The sequence below is a fragment of the Orbicella franksi genome, chromosome 10 (genome assembly GCF_964199315.1).
Source record: "Orbicella franksi chromosome 10, jaOrbFran1.1, whole genome shotgun sequence".
Taxonomy (NCBI): Eukaryota; Metazoa; Cnidaria; class Anthozoa; order Scleractinia; family Merulinidae; genus Orbicella; species Orbicella franksi.
This window is the reverse complement of record NC_138154.1, coordinates 1,899,939-1,914,280: the sequence shown is the minus strand read 5'-3', so window position 1 is coordinate 1,914,280 and position 14,342 is coordinate 1,899,939.

Genomic DNA, 14,342 nt, shown 5'->3' with positions numbered 1-14,342 from the left:
AGGACTCTTCTGCTGCAAGCATGAATGTCTTTCAGATGCTGCTTCAGCCCGTGGTGGTTCAAGTACTTGTTTAGTTCTGGAACATGGAGCTTTTTAAGCTTGGTTAGATCTTCGCACAACTCAGTACAAGGATAATCCTCCTGTGATTTATCTTTTGCGTCCCTACTTAACTTTGCCTTTTCTCCTGCTCTCTTTTTCCTTTTTAATTCCAGCACTTCAAGATGCTGAAGATAATCAACCACAAACTTTGATTTGACAATAAACTTATCTGCAAACAGAGCAACGCTCTCTGGGTCAGATAAAACCAGCCTGCCACTTCCATGCTCTTTCTTCGCTTGGACCCTTAGCTGCCAGTCATCGGGATCACGCCCTTCTTTTGGGGTCTTCTGGTACGAGAGGTAGTGGTATTCCGGTAGGCAGGAATGGTCAGGAACTGGTTTAGGGTATCTTTCTATGGGTGGTCCAGTCCATTCAGAACAAAGAAAACAAATTTCTCCTTCCTTTTCTTGACAGGACAACTTTAGAAACTCCCTGTAGTTCTCCCCCTCCTCATAGTGCTCATTCATAAACTTCTCAATCTTACGGAAGTAACAGTGGCCTGGAACAGAGTCTTTCCTTGCTCCTACATTGTGATACTGAACCAAGTACAAAGTGTTGTGAGAAAACTGGAAATCTGTTGATGTGTTGTGTGAAACACATTGTTACATTTAATTTACAGATGTCTTTATTTGGAAGGTTTTTCCCTCTACTCTAGTGACAGGCATGTATAAATGTTGCCCTGTGCAGGTAGAACAAAAAGCTATGAGTGTTCTCAAATCTTGCAAATAGTGGATTACGTTTTATAAATTTTAGCGTACTTGTTATGGTTTAAATTTATCTATGGTTTAAAATTTCTTAATTTTCAATGTCTCAAGTTCATTGTCATAATTCAGAACAAAGAGAAATGGAAATCCAATTGGTTTGAAAATTTTAGCCAAAACTAAATTTAAACCATAACATACCCATGAAGGGCTTTTCCAATCGGGAAAAGAGTGCATTACTACATGAGCATCATGAAAGAGGCTCATTCCAAAATGCGCAATAATGGCGAAAGCGACGAGTCGTTTAAGAAAAGGTTTACAGCTGAACGATCCAGGCAGTTTGACATCTTACAAGCAAAAGAAGCAATCTTTCTAAGTGCGGAAGACTGTTCAGAAAGGGCGAGTGAGTTTTCCATGCCAGGGTACCAGTTGAAGCCCAGTGATGGACGAAAACTGAACTTCTCCATCAAAGAGCACAAAGCAAGGGTGGAAAAGTTGAATGTCATATTGAAAGATGTAAAGGAACACGATTCCACACTCTTTCAGTCCAATTGGCTTGCTTTGAAGCAGGGCGAAGAATTCGCCCACAGTTTTAATGTAAAACAGATCAAATGTATAGAAGCTAAGTTGACGAAGGTCACGCAGGACGTGGAAGCACTAGAAAATAAGAAGAGCAATTATAACAGCATATTCAAGGGCATACTCAAACAGCACATCAACAAAAGGAGAAGGAAAAAAGAAAACCGCAGAAAGTCAAATGAAAGAAAGAGGAAGCGGACTGAAAACAACGTCCAACGAGTTTATGGAATCTGTGTTAGAAACCTGCTAGGAAATGATTTTCCAAAATGCCTTGTGTACCCTCCTAGAACGGCCGTCCCGGAAGAGTGTATTAAAGTTGAGGATGTTGCCACGTCGTTATTTAGAAGAGATGGGCCATACATCGCACAGCTCTTGGAAGGGAATTATTTCACCAATGCTGCAAGAAGCAGAATCGCCACAAACCTTGAGCAGGAAGTCAGAGATTATGTTTACACCTTCATGTACCCTGAAGAGTACACTCTCACGGAAAGCATTGCTGCTTCTTGCAGCATTGGTAAAAGAGACTCCCATAGCAGCACAAGCGGCAACGAAGAACTCGACGACAGCGAAGATGAAGATGAGTGCCAGTGAAAGTTGCATTCGAAAATAAGTGTTAAATACTTCTTTTCAGTAGCTACAAATGCTTTTTGTCGCCAAACGTTTTTTTAAAGCAGAAGGAGAGTTTGTAATAAATTTGTATCCTTCCTTCTATGTTTATTCTATCGCAATTTTTTTGATATTCAAACATTATGCCATTTTAAAGTTTTACTAAAATATTTCACATGACCCCCCCTCGAAAGCCATTTTTTTCGCATGCCCCCCCCCAATTCCCACCAGCCCTCCCTACCTTATAAAAAATGAACGGTCCCCAAGTTGCCATTTTACTTGTGACGATAGGTTTTGATGCTTTTCTTAAACCTGGGGAAACTCGCTGGCTGGGAAGGCCGGGAACTAACACAGCAGGGACAATCTTAGAAAACCAATTGATCAGGCGAAACGCGCGTCCAACATTTAAATTTTGACCCAATACATAACCAGAACGAAAGGAGAACACAACTCTGGATGGGATTAAAGTATTCAGTGTCCCACCACCATGGTGCGTAACTGAAGAACAGGTTACAAAACACCTCTAAACAAATTATCCAATCGTTCATTAACTAATCCTAAACCACAACACGCTGCCAATGAGTTCATTGTTGTTAATTACAAGCTAAACCACCATAGATAAGTTAGTTATTCTTTTCATAATTATTAACTAACACCGACTTGCAACTTTAGCTTCTTCCCGATGTTGCATGATAATGTAGATAAACAGGCAGCAACCATGGTTAATGGGCTTTGACAAACTACTTACTGTTATGTGGAGGTGCGAGTGATTGTACGGTGAAATGCGTTGCCGGGCGAATTACTTTAAAAGAAAAAAATCGTCCAAAAATGGGAGAGAATAATGATTATTGTCGGAAAAAGCTTGAAACAGCAGTCTAATTGAAACTAGAAAACAAAACAAAACAAAAAGAAACTTCATTAATCGACGTAAGAGAGTTGGTTCATCTTCCTTGCGGTTCCAAAAAAACAAACATTAAATACCACTACAGCCGCTTTGGATACGATTAGTTTTTCTTTCATTCGTGCGAAAAAGCAGGAAAAGTGAGAGATTCGGCCTCTGTTTTCTGTATAAAGATGTGAAATTTAGCCATAAAGATGTAGTAATTCAAAAGAAACTGCCATCGTATACCCTCCCTCTCATTATACTAACCTGATCGCAAGTGATAGCCCTCCTTCCTCCAATAAACGATGAATCTGGTTGCATCAGAGAATATCTACCGTCAGTGGAAAGCCCAAAGATGTGAAATACACTCTTTTCTCACCTGGAGTGTCGAATAATGTAAGTCTAATGATGACAATGCTGGTAATCCTAGTGAGCACAGAATCTGGTTTGGAGTTTCTCCTATGAAAGTTGACATACCAAAGCAGAATTTCTGCTCGCAGGCTGTAGCCCTCCTTCCTCCAATACACGGTGTATCTATTTGACTCTGTCATCTACCGTTCGTATAGAGAGTACACGGCAAAAACACTCAGTGTTCCTTCTTTTTGTGTCGAACGACAAGTCTAACGGTCACATCGATGATCGTTCTATACTAGCGAGCAGACAATGTGGTTTGGAACTTCTCGCATTAAATGTGCAATTCCAAACAAAATCACTTGCCCGCATGCTTTGATTCTCCTTTTTTCAACACACTATGAAATCTGCTTCAGTTAGTCAGCTACCACCAGTAAGAAAGTACACTGCGAAACACCCTTCGTTTATCTGATGTGTGTGTTGACCACGTGTGTGAAATGATGTAAGTGCAACGGTAAGATCAGGTTGAGGTCCTGGTAAGCAGACTTTCCGGTTTGAAGTTTCTCGCATGAAACGTGAAATTTCAAACCAGAATTCCTCCTCGCAGGCTATAGCCCTCCTTCGTCTAACAAATGATCAGTGCTGTTGAATTTATCAATTACCTAGAAAGTACACAGGAAAGACACCCTCTTTTCTTCCCGCCAGCGTCGAGTGATATAAGTTTAATAGTCACATTGATGGTTGTCCCAGCTAGCAGGTTATTTGGCTTGGAACTTCTCGCATTGAATGTGGAACTCCAAACCAAATCACTTGCTCTCAGGCCTTGGTTCTCTCTTCGTCAACAAACGAAGAAATCCGGCTGAATTTGTCAGCTACCATTAGTAATAAAGTGTATTGCAAAATACCTTTGGTTATTTCTGATGTGTGTCGACATGGAGTGTCAAATGATGTAAGTGTAACGGTCACCTAATGTTAAGGTGCTGCTAAGCAGACTCTCTGGTTTGGAGTTTTTGACTTTAAACGTGAAATTCCAAACCAGAATTACTCCTCGCAAACTATAGCCCTCTTTCCTTTAATAAATGATTAATCTGATTGATTCAGAGGATATCTACTGTCACTTGAAAGTCTACAGCAGAAACAGTAGATTCTCTCCAAGAGTGCCTGAAAACATTAGTCTACTTATCACTTTGCTGGTAATCCTAGCGAGCAGAGAATCTGGTTTGGAGTTTGTCGCATAAAACGTGAAATTCCAAACCAGAATTTCTGCTCGCAGGCTGTAGCCCTCCTTCCTCCAATACGCGGTGTATCTATTTGACTCTGTCATCTGCCGTCCGTAGAAAGTACACCGCAAAAACATTCAATGTTCTTTCCTTTTAAGTCTAATGGTCACATCGATGGTCGTTCTATACTAGCGAGCAGACAATGTGGTTTGGAACTTCTCGCATTAAATGTGCAATTCCAAACCAAATCACTTGCCCGCACGCTTTGATTCTCCTTTTCTCAACGCACTATGAAGTCTCCTTCAGTTAGTCAGCTACCACCAGTAAGAAAGTACGCTGCAAAACACCCTTCGTTTATCTGATGTGTGTGTTGACCACGTGTGTGAAATGATGTAAGTGCAACGGTAAGATCAGGTTGAGATCCTGGTAAGGAGACTTTCCGGTTTGAAGTTTCTCGCATGAAACGTGAAATTTCAAACCAGAATTTCTGCTTGCAGGCTGTAGCCCTCCTTCCTCTAACAAATGATGAATCCAAATTGAACTTGTGAATTACCGTTTGTAGAAAGTAGACAGGAAAGGCACTGTCTTTTCTTCCCCTCAGCGTCGAATGATGTAAGTCTAATAGTCACATTGATGGTTGTCCTAGCAAGCCGGTAATTTGGCTAGGAACTTTTAGCATTAAATGTGGAACTCCAAACCAAATCATTCGCTTGCAGGCTTTGGTTCTCCCTACGTCGACAAACGAAGAAATCCGGTTGAATTTGTCAGTTACCATTAGTAAAAAGCTCATTGCAAAAACACCCGTTTGATTTTCTCATAAGTGTGTTGACCACGTGTGTCAGATGATGTAAGTGTAACGGTCACCTAATGTTAAGATGCTGCTAAGGAGGCTCTCTGGTTTGGGGTTTCTCACCTGAAACGTGAAATTCCAATCCAGAATTCCTGCCCTCAAGCTATAGCCCTCCTTCCTGCAATAAAGGATTAATGTGGTTGAATCAGAGGCTATCTACTGTCACTAAAAAGTCTGATATCGACAACAGTGGATTTTTTCCAAGAGTGTCGGAAAAGATTAGTCTAATTATTACATTACTGTTAATCCTAACGAGCAGAGAATCTGCTTTGGAGTTTCTCGCATGAAATGTGAAATTCCAAACCAGAATTCTTGCTCGCAAGCTAGGGCCCTCCTTCCTCCAATAAACTGTGAATCTGGCATCTGCCGCTAGAAGAGAGCGAACTCTTTTTTCCAGGAGTGTGTTGGTGTGTTGACCGAAATATATCCAACGGTCGCTTCCCTGATGGTGTTCGAAGGGAACACTTTGGAGGCCCTATTAGGGGGAAGTCAGATTTCCAATACCCCGTTAATTTTTGGCCTAAACGTTCCGTTTCCCTCAACAATTTTCCTACGCGATATCCCCGAACATCTGTTGAAGATATCCAATATTCCACAAGTTTTTTGCTGCAATGTCCTACATAAATATCCCTAGGGTTTTTACTTAAATATCCCGTATCCCGAAAATCCCTAAAAGAGTCTCGCTCTCTCGGCTTTGAATGTGTCATCTACTGCTTTTAGAAATCAAATTGCAAAAACATCTGTTTTCTCCAAAGATTATGTTCGTGTGTCAAATGATGTAACTCTGTCGGTCACTTGGACGGTTTTCAACCAAGAAGACGCTCTGTTTTAGAATTTCTCGCATTAAACTTGGAATTCCAAACCAAATCACCTACTCGCAGGTTTTGGTTCTTTTTCCACGAACGAACAATAAATCTGCTGTAGAAACACCCGTTCATTTTTTGCATGTGTGTGTTGACCACGAGTCTCGAATAATATAAGTGTCACGTTTGCATTATGTTGATGGTCCTCCTAAGTTACAGACTCTCTGATTTGGAGTGTTTTTGCATGGAACGTGAAATTCCAAACCAGAATTCCTCCTCGCAGACTATAAGCCTCCTTCCTCTAACAAATGGTCAACCCAGTTGAACTTGTCATGTATCTTTAGTAGAAATTACACAACAAAGACACTCTCTATTCTTCCCACGAATGTCGAGTGACACAACTCTAATGGCCACATTGATGGTCGTCCTAGCGAGCGGGTAATCTGGTTCAGAACTTCTCGCATTAAATGTGGAATTCCAAACCAAATTACTTGTTCGCAGACTTTGGTTGGTCAACGAACGATGAAATCCAGTTTAATTTGTCAGCTACCACTTGTAAAAAGTACACTGCAGAAACATGCCTTTGTTTTTCTCCTGTATGTGTTGACTAACCACCCAAAATAAAACGATTAGTGGTAAGTACAATGCAAAAAACACCCCTTCGTTTTCCCCACGGGAATCTAGGCTGTGTTCACCACGTTTTTCAAGTGATATAGGCGGAACGCGTACAGCAACATCGTGTTCATCGTCCTGCTAAGCAGACTCTCTGGTTTGGAGCTTCTCGCATGAAACGTGAAAATCCAAACCAGAATTCCTGCTCGCAGGTTTTAATTCTCCTTTTTTCAACGCACCAGGAAATCCGGTTCAGTTAGTCAGATACCAACAGTAAGAAAGTACACTGCAAAACACCCTTCGTTTTTCTGGTGTGCGTGTTGACCACGTGTATCAAATGATGTAAATGTAACAGTAAGATCAAGTTGAGGTCCTGGTAAGCAGACTTTCCGGTTTGAAGTCTCTCGCATGAAACGTGAAATTTCAAACCAGAATTCCTCCTCGCAGGCTATAGCCCTCCTTCCTCTAAAAAATGATGAATCCAATTGAATTTATCGATTTAATACCGTTAGTAGACCGTTAGTAGACCGTTAGAAAGACACTCTCTTTTCTTCCCGCCAGCCTCGAATGATGTAAGTTTAATAGTCACATTGATGGTTGTCCTAGCGAGAAGGTAATTTAGCTTGGAACTTCTCGCATTGAATGTGGAACTCCAAACCAAATCACTCGCTTGCAGGCTTTGGTTCTCCCTACGTCGACAAACGAAGAAATCCGGTTGAATTTGTCAGCTACCAGACTCTCTGGTTTGGGATTTCTCACTTAAAACGTTACATTCCAATCTAGAATTCCTGCTCGTAAGCTATAGCCCCCCTTCCTGCAATAAACGATTAAGATGATTTCCGCAGAGCAGTCGAGCAATAATGGCAAAATTTATGTTACCAAAACAAAAAAAAAAAACTCATGGCATCGTAATATTTTGAATACAGTTAAGAAGAACTGATTGAAACAAATTTGAACTTGAAGTTATCCGTATTTCAATTAAAACAGACGTTTCGCGTTAATTAAAACACAATAACACACGCTTTAAGCATTCTTACGAGGTTTGACTTTAATTAATTTTCTCGAGAATGCTTGAAAATTTAATCGCGGGGTCACTTAGAGAAATGAACGAAAGTGAGTTGTTTTAAGCAAAATTCTAAAAGTTACCGCGCTCTGAGTAGAGTTTCAGTAAATAATTTTTGCACTTATTGCTCGAACTTTGAGCGGAATCCATCTTAATCTGGTTGAATCAGAGACTGTCGACTGTCAGTAAAAACTCTATATCGAAAACAGTATAGATTTTTTTCCAAGAGTGTTTTAAAACATTAGTCTAATTATCACATTGCTGGTAATCCTAGCGAGCACAGAATCTGGTTTGGAATTTCTCGCATGAAACGTGAAATTCCAAACCAGAATTCCTGCTCGCAGGCTGTAGCCCTCCATTCTCCAATACACGGTGAGTCCGGTTGAACTAGTCATCTATCGTCAGTGAAAAATGCACTGCAAAAGCACCCCGCCATCTTTCGGATGTCGTGGTGTTGACCAGCCTTGTTAAATGATTAAAGTGTACCGTCACATCATGTTGAGATCCTGCTAAGCAGACTCTCTGGTTTGGAGTTTCTCGCATAACACGCGAAATTCCAAACCAGAATTCCTGCTTCGAGGCTATAGATCTCCCTCCCTCAATAAATGTTGAATCTGGTTGCATCAGAGGATATCTTCCGTCAGTAGAAAGTCTACAGCGAAAACACTCTGTTCCTTCCAAGAGTGTCGAATAATGTAAGTCTAATGATCACATTACTGGTAATCCTAGCGAGCACAGAATCTGGTTTGGAGTTTCTCGTATGAAACGTGAAATACCAAACCAGAATTTCTGCTCGCAGGCTGTAGGCCTCTTTCCTCCAATACACGGTGTCTCTATTTGACTCTGTCATCTGCCGTCCGTAGAAAATACACCGCAAAAACATTCAATGTTCTTTCCTTTTAAGTCTAATGGTCACATCGATGGTCGTTCTATACTAGCGAGCAGACAATGTGATTCTCGCATTAGATGTGAATTTCGAAACCAAATCACCTGCTTGGAGGCTTAGATACTCCTTTTTTAAGCTCACTATGAAGTCCGGTTGAGTTAGTCAGCTACCGCCATGTTGCAGCCGCATTTAATTGTTACTTTTTCCGTTTGTGCGTGCATTCTTTCGTGATCATCGCATTCTTTTCGTTTATCTCGCTTTCACGTTATCGATGTTCTGTTAGGTTTTTTCGCATAATTTTGCTTTGTTTCAGTCCCCTTTTGTATGCGTCTTTCTAGTTTATTTGTGCATTTTCTTCGCGACGCTACCGTCATCTCGTCTCGTTTACCGCCCTGCCGTTTTCCTTTTTTTACGTGTACCTTAGCTTCCTAGTCATACAACGTTTGTAAGTATCGTCTACCTTCGGCTCGTTATTTCTGTTTCTTTTATTGTACTCGTCTATAACTTGTAATTTATTTTGTTTGTAGCAACCGCTCCCTTTTCATCGCTTTGTTCGCACTCGTTAAATTGTACATTTCGTCTTATCGATTAAAGCCAAGTAGCGTGTTGGACGTTGACTGCAATACACCAGTAAAAACGTACATTGCAAAACACCCTTCGTTTATCTGATGTGTGTGTTGACCACGTGTGTCAAATAATCTAAGTATAACGGTAAGATCAAGTTGAGGTCTTGGTTAGCAGACTTTCTGGTTTGAAGTTTCTCGCTTGAAACGTGAAATTTCAGACCAGAACTCCTCCTTGCAGGCTATAGTCTTCCTTCGTCTAAGAAATGATGAATCCAATTGAATTTGTCAATTACGTTAGTAGAAAGTACCCATGAAAGACACTCTCTTTTCTTCCCGCCAGCATTCAGTGATATAAGTTTAATAGTCACATTGATGGTTGTCCTAGCGAGCAGGTAATTTGGCTTGGAACTTCTCGCATTAAATGTAGAACTCCAAACCAAATCACTCGCTTGCAGGCCCTTGGTTCTCCCTACGTCGACAAACGGAGAAATCCGGTTGAATTTGTCAGCTATCGTCAGTACAAAATGCACTGCAAAAGCACCCCGCCGTTTTTCTATGTGGTGGTGTCAAGCAGGCTTCTTAAATGATTGAAGTGTACGGTCACATCATGTTGAGGTCCTGCTACGCAGACGCTCTGGTTTGGCGTTTCTCGCATAAAACGTGAAGTTCCAAACCAGAATTTCTGCTCGCAAGCTATAGCCATCCTTCCTCCAATAAACCGTGAGTCTGGTTGCATCAGAGGGAATCTACCGTCAGTAGAAAGTCTACAGCAAAAACAGTGGATTCTTTCCAAGAGTGTCAAATAATGTAAATCTAATGATCACATTGCTGGTAATCCTAGCGAGCACAGAATCTGGTTTGGAGTTTCTCGTATGAAACGTGAAATTCCAAACCAGAATTTCTGCTCGCAGGCTGTAGCCCTCCTTCCTCCAATACGCGGTGTATCTATTTGACTCTGTCATCTGCCGTCCGTAGAAAGTACACCGCAAAAACATTCAATGTTCTTTCCTTTTAAGTCTAATGGTCACATCGATGGTCGTTCTATACTAGCGAGCAGACAATGTGGTTTGGAACTTCTCGTAGTAAATGTAGAATTCCAAACCAAATCACTTGCCCGCATGCTTTGATTCTCCTTTTTTCAACGCACTATGAAATCTGCTTCAGCTAGTCAGCTACCACCAGTGAGAAAGTACACTGCAAAACACCCTTCGTTTATTTGATATGTGTGTTGACAACGTGTGTCAAGTGATGTAAGTGCAACGGTAAGATCAGGTTGAGGTCCTGGTAAGCAGACTTTCTGGTTTGAAGTTTCTCGCATGAAACGTGAACTTTCAAACCAGAATTCCTCCTCCCAGGCTATAGCCCTCCTTTGTCTAACAAATGATGAGTGCTGTTGAATTTATCAATTACCTAGAAAGTACACAGGAAAGACACCCTCTTTTCTTCCCGCCAGCGTCGAGTGATATAAGTTTAATAGTCACATTGATGGTTGTCCCAGCTAGCAGGTTATTTGGCTTGGAACTTCTCGCATTGAATGTGGAACTCCAAACCAAATCACTTGCTCTCAGGCCTTGGTTCTCTCTTCGTCAACAAACGAAGAAATCCGGCTGAATTTGTCAGCTACCATTAGTAATAAAGTGTATTGCAAAATACCTTTGGTTATTTCTGATGTGTGTCGACATGGAGTGTCAAATGATGTAAGTGTAACGGTCACCTAATGTTAAGGTGCTGCTAAGCAGACTCTCTGGTTTGGAGTTTTTGACTTTAAACGTGAAATTCCAAACCAAAATTACTCCTCGCAAACTATAGCCCTCTTTCCTTTAATAAATGATTAATCTGATTGATTCAGAGGATACCTACTGTCACTTGAAAGTCTACAGCAGAAACAGTAGATTCTCTCCAAGAGTGCCTGAAAACATTAGTCTACTTATCACTTTGCTGGTAATCCTAACGAGCACAGAATGTGGTTTGGAGTTTGTCGCATAAAACGTGAAATTCCAAACCAGAATTTCTGCTCGCAGGCTGTAGCCCTCCTTCCTCCAATACGCGGTGTATCTATTTGACTCTGTCATCTGCCGTCCGTAGAAAGTACACCGCAAAAACATTCAATGTTCTTTCCTTTTAAGTCTAATGGTCACATCGATGGTCGTTCTATACTAGCGAGCAGACAATGTGGTTTGGAACTTCTCGCATTAAATGTGCAATTCCAAACCAAATCACTTGCCCGCATGCTTTGATTCTCCTTTTCTCAACGCACTATGAAGTCTCCTTCAGTTAGTCAGCTACCACCAGTAAGAAAGTACGCTGCAAAACACCCTTCGTTTATCTGATGTGTGTGTTGACCACGTGTGTGAAATGATGTAAGTGCAACGGTAAGATCAGGTTGAGATCCTGGTAAGCAGACTTTCCGGTTTGAAGATTCTCGCATGAAACGTGAAATTTCAAACCAGAATTTCTGCTTGCAGGCTGTAGCCCTCCTTCCTCTAACAAATGATGAATCCAAATTGAACTTGTGAATTACCGTTTGTAGAAAGTAGACAGGAAAGGCACTCTCTTTTCTTCCCCTCAGCGTCGAATGATGTAAGTCTAATAGTCACATTGATGGTTGCCCTAGCAAGCCGGTAATTTGGCTAGGAACTTTTAGCATTAAATGTGGAACTCCAAACCAAATCATTCGCTTGCAGGCTTTGGTTCTCCCTACGTCGACAAACGAAGAAATCCGGTTGAATTTGTCAGTTACCATTAGTAAAAAGCTCATTGCAAAAACACCCGTTTGATTTTCTCATAAGTGTGTTGACCACGTGTGTCAGATGATGTAAGTGTAACGGTCACCTAATGTTAAGATGCTGCTAAGGAGGCTCTCTGGTTTGGGGTTTCTCACCTGAAACGTGAAATTCCAATCCAGAATTCCTGCCCTCAAGCTATAGCCCTCCTTCCTGCAATAAAGGATTAATGTGGTTGAATCAGAGGCTTTCTACTGTCACTAAAAAGTCTGATATCGACAACAGTGGATTTTTTCCAAGAGTGTCGGAAAAGATTAGTCTAATTATTACATTACTGTTAATCCTAACGAGCAGAGAATCTGCTTTGGAGTTTCTCGCATGAAACGTGAAATTCCAAACCAGAATTCTTGCTCGCAAGCTAGGGCCCTCCTTCCTCCAATAAACTGTGAATCTGGCATCTGCCGCTAGAAGAGAGCGAACTCTTTTTTCCAGGAGTGTGTTGGTGTGTTGACCGAAATATATCCAACGGTCGCTTCCCTGATGGTGTTCGAAGGGAACACTTTGGAGGCCCTATTAGGGGGAAGTCAGATTTCCAATACCCCGTTAATTTTTGGCCTAAACGTTCCGTTTCCCTCAACAATTTTCCTACGCGATATCCCCGAACATCTGTTGAAGATATCCAATATTCCACAAGTTTTTTGCTGCAATGTCCTACATAAATATCCCTAGGGTTTTTACTTAAATATCCCGTATCCCGAAAATCCCTAAAAGAGTCTCGCTCTCTCGGCTTTGAATGTGTCATCTACTGCTTTTAGAAATCAAATTGCAAAAACATCTGTTTTCTCCAAATATTATGTTCGTGTGTCAAATGATGTAACTCTGTCGGTCACTTGGACGGTTTTCAACCAAGAAGACGCTCTGTTTTAGAATTTCTCGCATTAAACTTGGAATTCCAAACCAAATCACCTACTCGCAGGTTTTGGTTCTTTTTCCACGAACGAACAATAAATCTGCTGTAGAAACACCCGTTCATTTTTTGCATGTGTGTGTTGACCACGAGTCTCGAATAATATAAGTGTCACGTTTGCATTATGTTGATGGTCCTCCTAAGTTACAGACTCTCTGATTTGGAGTGTTTTTGCATGGAACGTGAAATTCCAAACCAGAATTCCTCCTCGCAGACTATAAGCCTCCTTCCTCTAACAAATGGTCAACCCAGTTGAACTTGTCATGTATCTTTAGTAGAAATTACACAACAAAGACACTCTCTATTCTTCCCACGAATGTCGAGTGACACAACTCTAATGGCCACATTGATGGTCGTCCTAGCGAGCGGGTAATCTGGTTCAGAACTTCTCGCATTAAATGTGGAATTCCAAACCAAATTACTTGTTCGCAGACTTTGGTTGGTCAACGAACGATGAAATCCAGTTTAATTTGTCAGCTACCACTTGTAAAAAGTACACTGCAGAAACATGCCTTTGTTTTTCTCCTGTATGTGTTGACTAACCACCCAAAATAAAACGATTAGTGGTAAGTACAATGCAAAAACACCCCTTCGTTTTCCCCACGGGAATCTAGGCTGTGTTCACCACGTTTTTCAAGTGATATAGGCGGAACGCGTACAGCAACATCGTGTTCATCGTCCTGCTAAGCAGACTCTCTGGTTTGGAGTTTCTCGCACGAAACGTGAAAATCCAAACCAGAATTCCTGCTCGCAGGTTTTAATTCTCCTTTTTTCAACGCACCAGGAAATCCGGTTCAGTTAGTCAGATACCAACAGTAAGAAAGTACACTGCAAAACACCCTTCGTTTTTCTGGTGTGCGTGTTGACCACGTGTATCAAATGATGTAAATGTAACAGTAAGATCAAGTTGAGGTCCTGGTAAGCAGACTTTCCGGTTTGAAGTCTCTCGCATGAAACGTGAAATTTCAAACCAGAATTCCTCCTCGCAGGCTATAGCCCTCCTTCCTCTAAAAAATGATGAATCCAATTGAATTTATCGATTTAATACCGTTAGTAGACCGTTAGTAGACCGTTAGAAAGACACTCTCTTTTCTTCCCGCCAGCCTCGAATGATGTAAGTTTAATAGTCACATTGATGGTTGTCCTAGCGAGAAGGTAATTTAGCTTGGAACTTCTCGCATTGAATGTGGAACTCCAAACCAAATCACTCGCTTGCAGGCTTTGGTTCTCCCTACGTCGACAAACGAAGAAATCCGGTTGAATTTGTCAGCTACCAGACTCTCTGGTTTGGGATTTCTCACTTAAAACGTTACATTCCAATCTAGAATTCCTGCTCGTAAGCTATAGCCCCCCTTCCTGCAATAAACGATTAAGATGATTTCCGCAGAGCAGTCGAGCAATAATGGCAAAATTTATGTTACCAAAACAAAAAA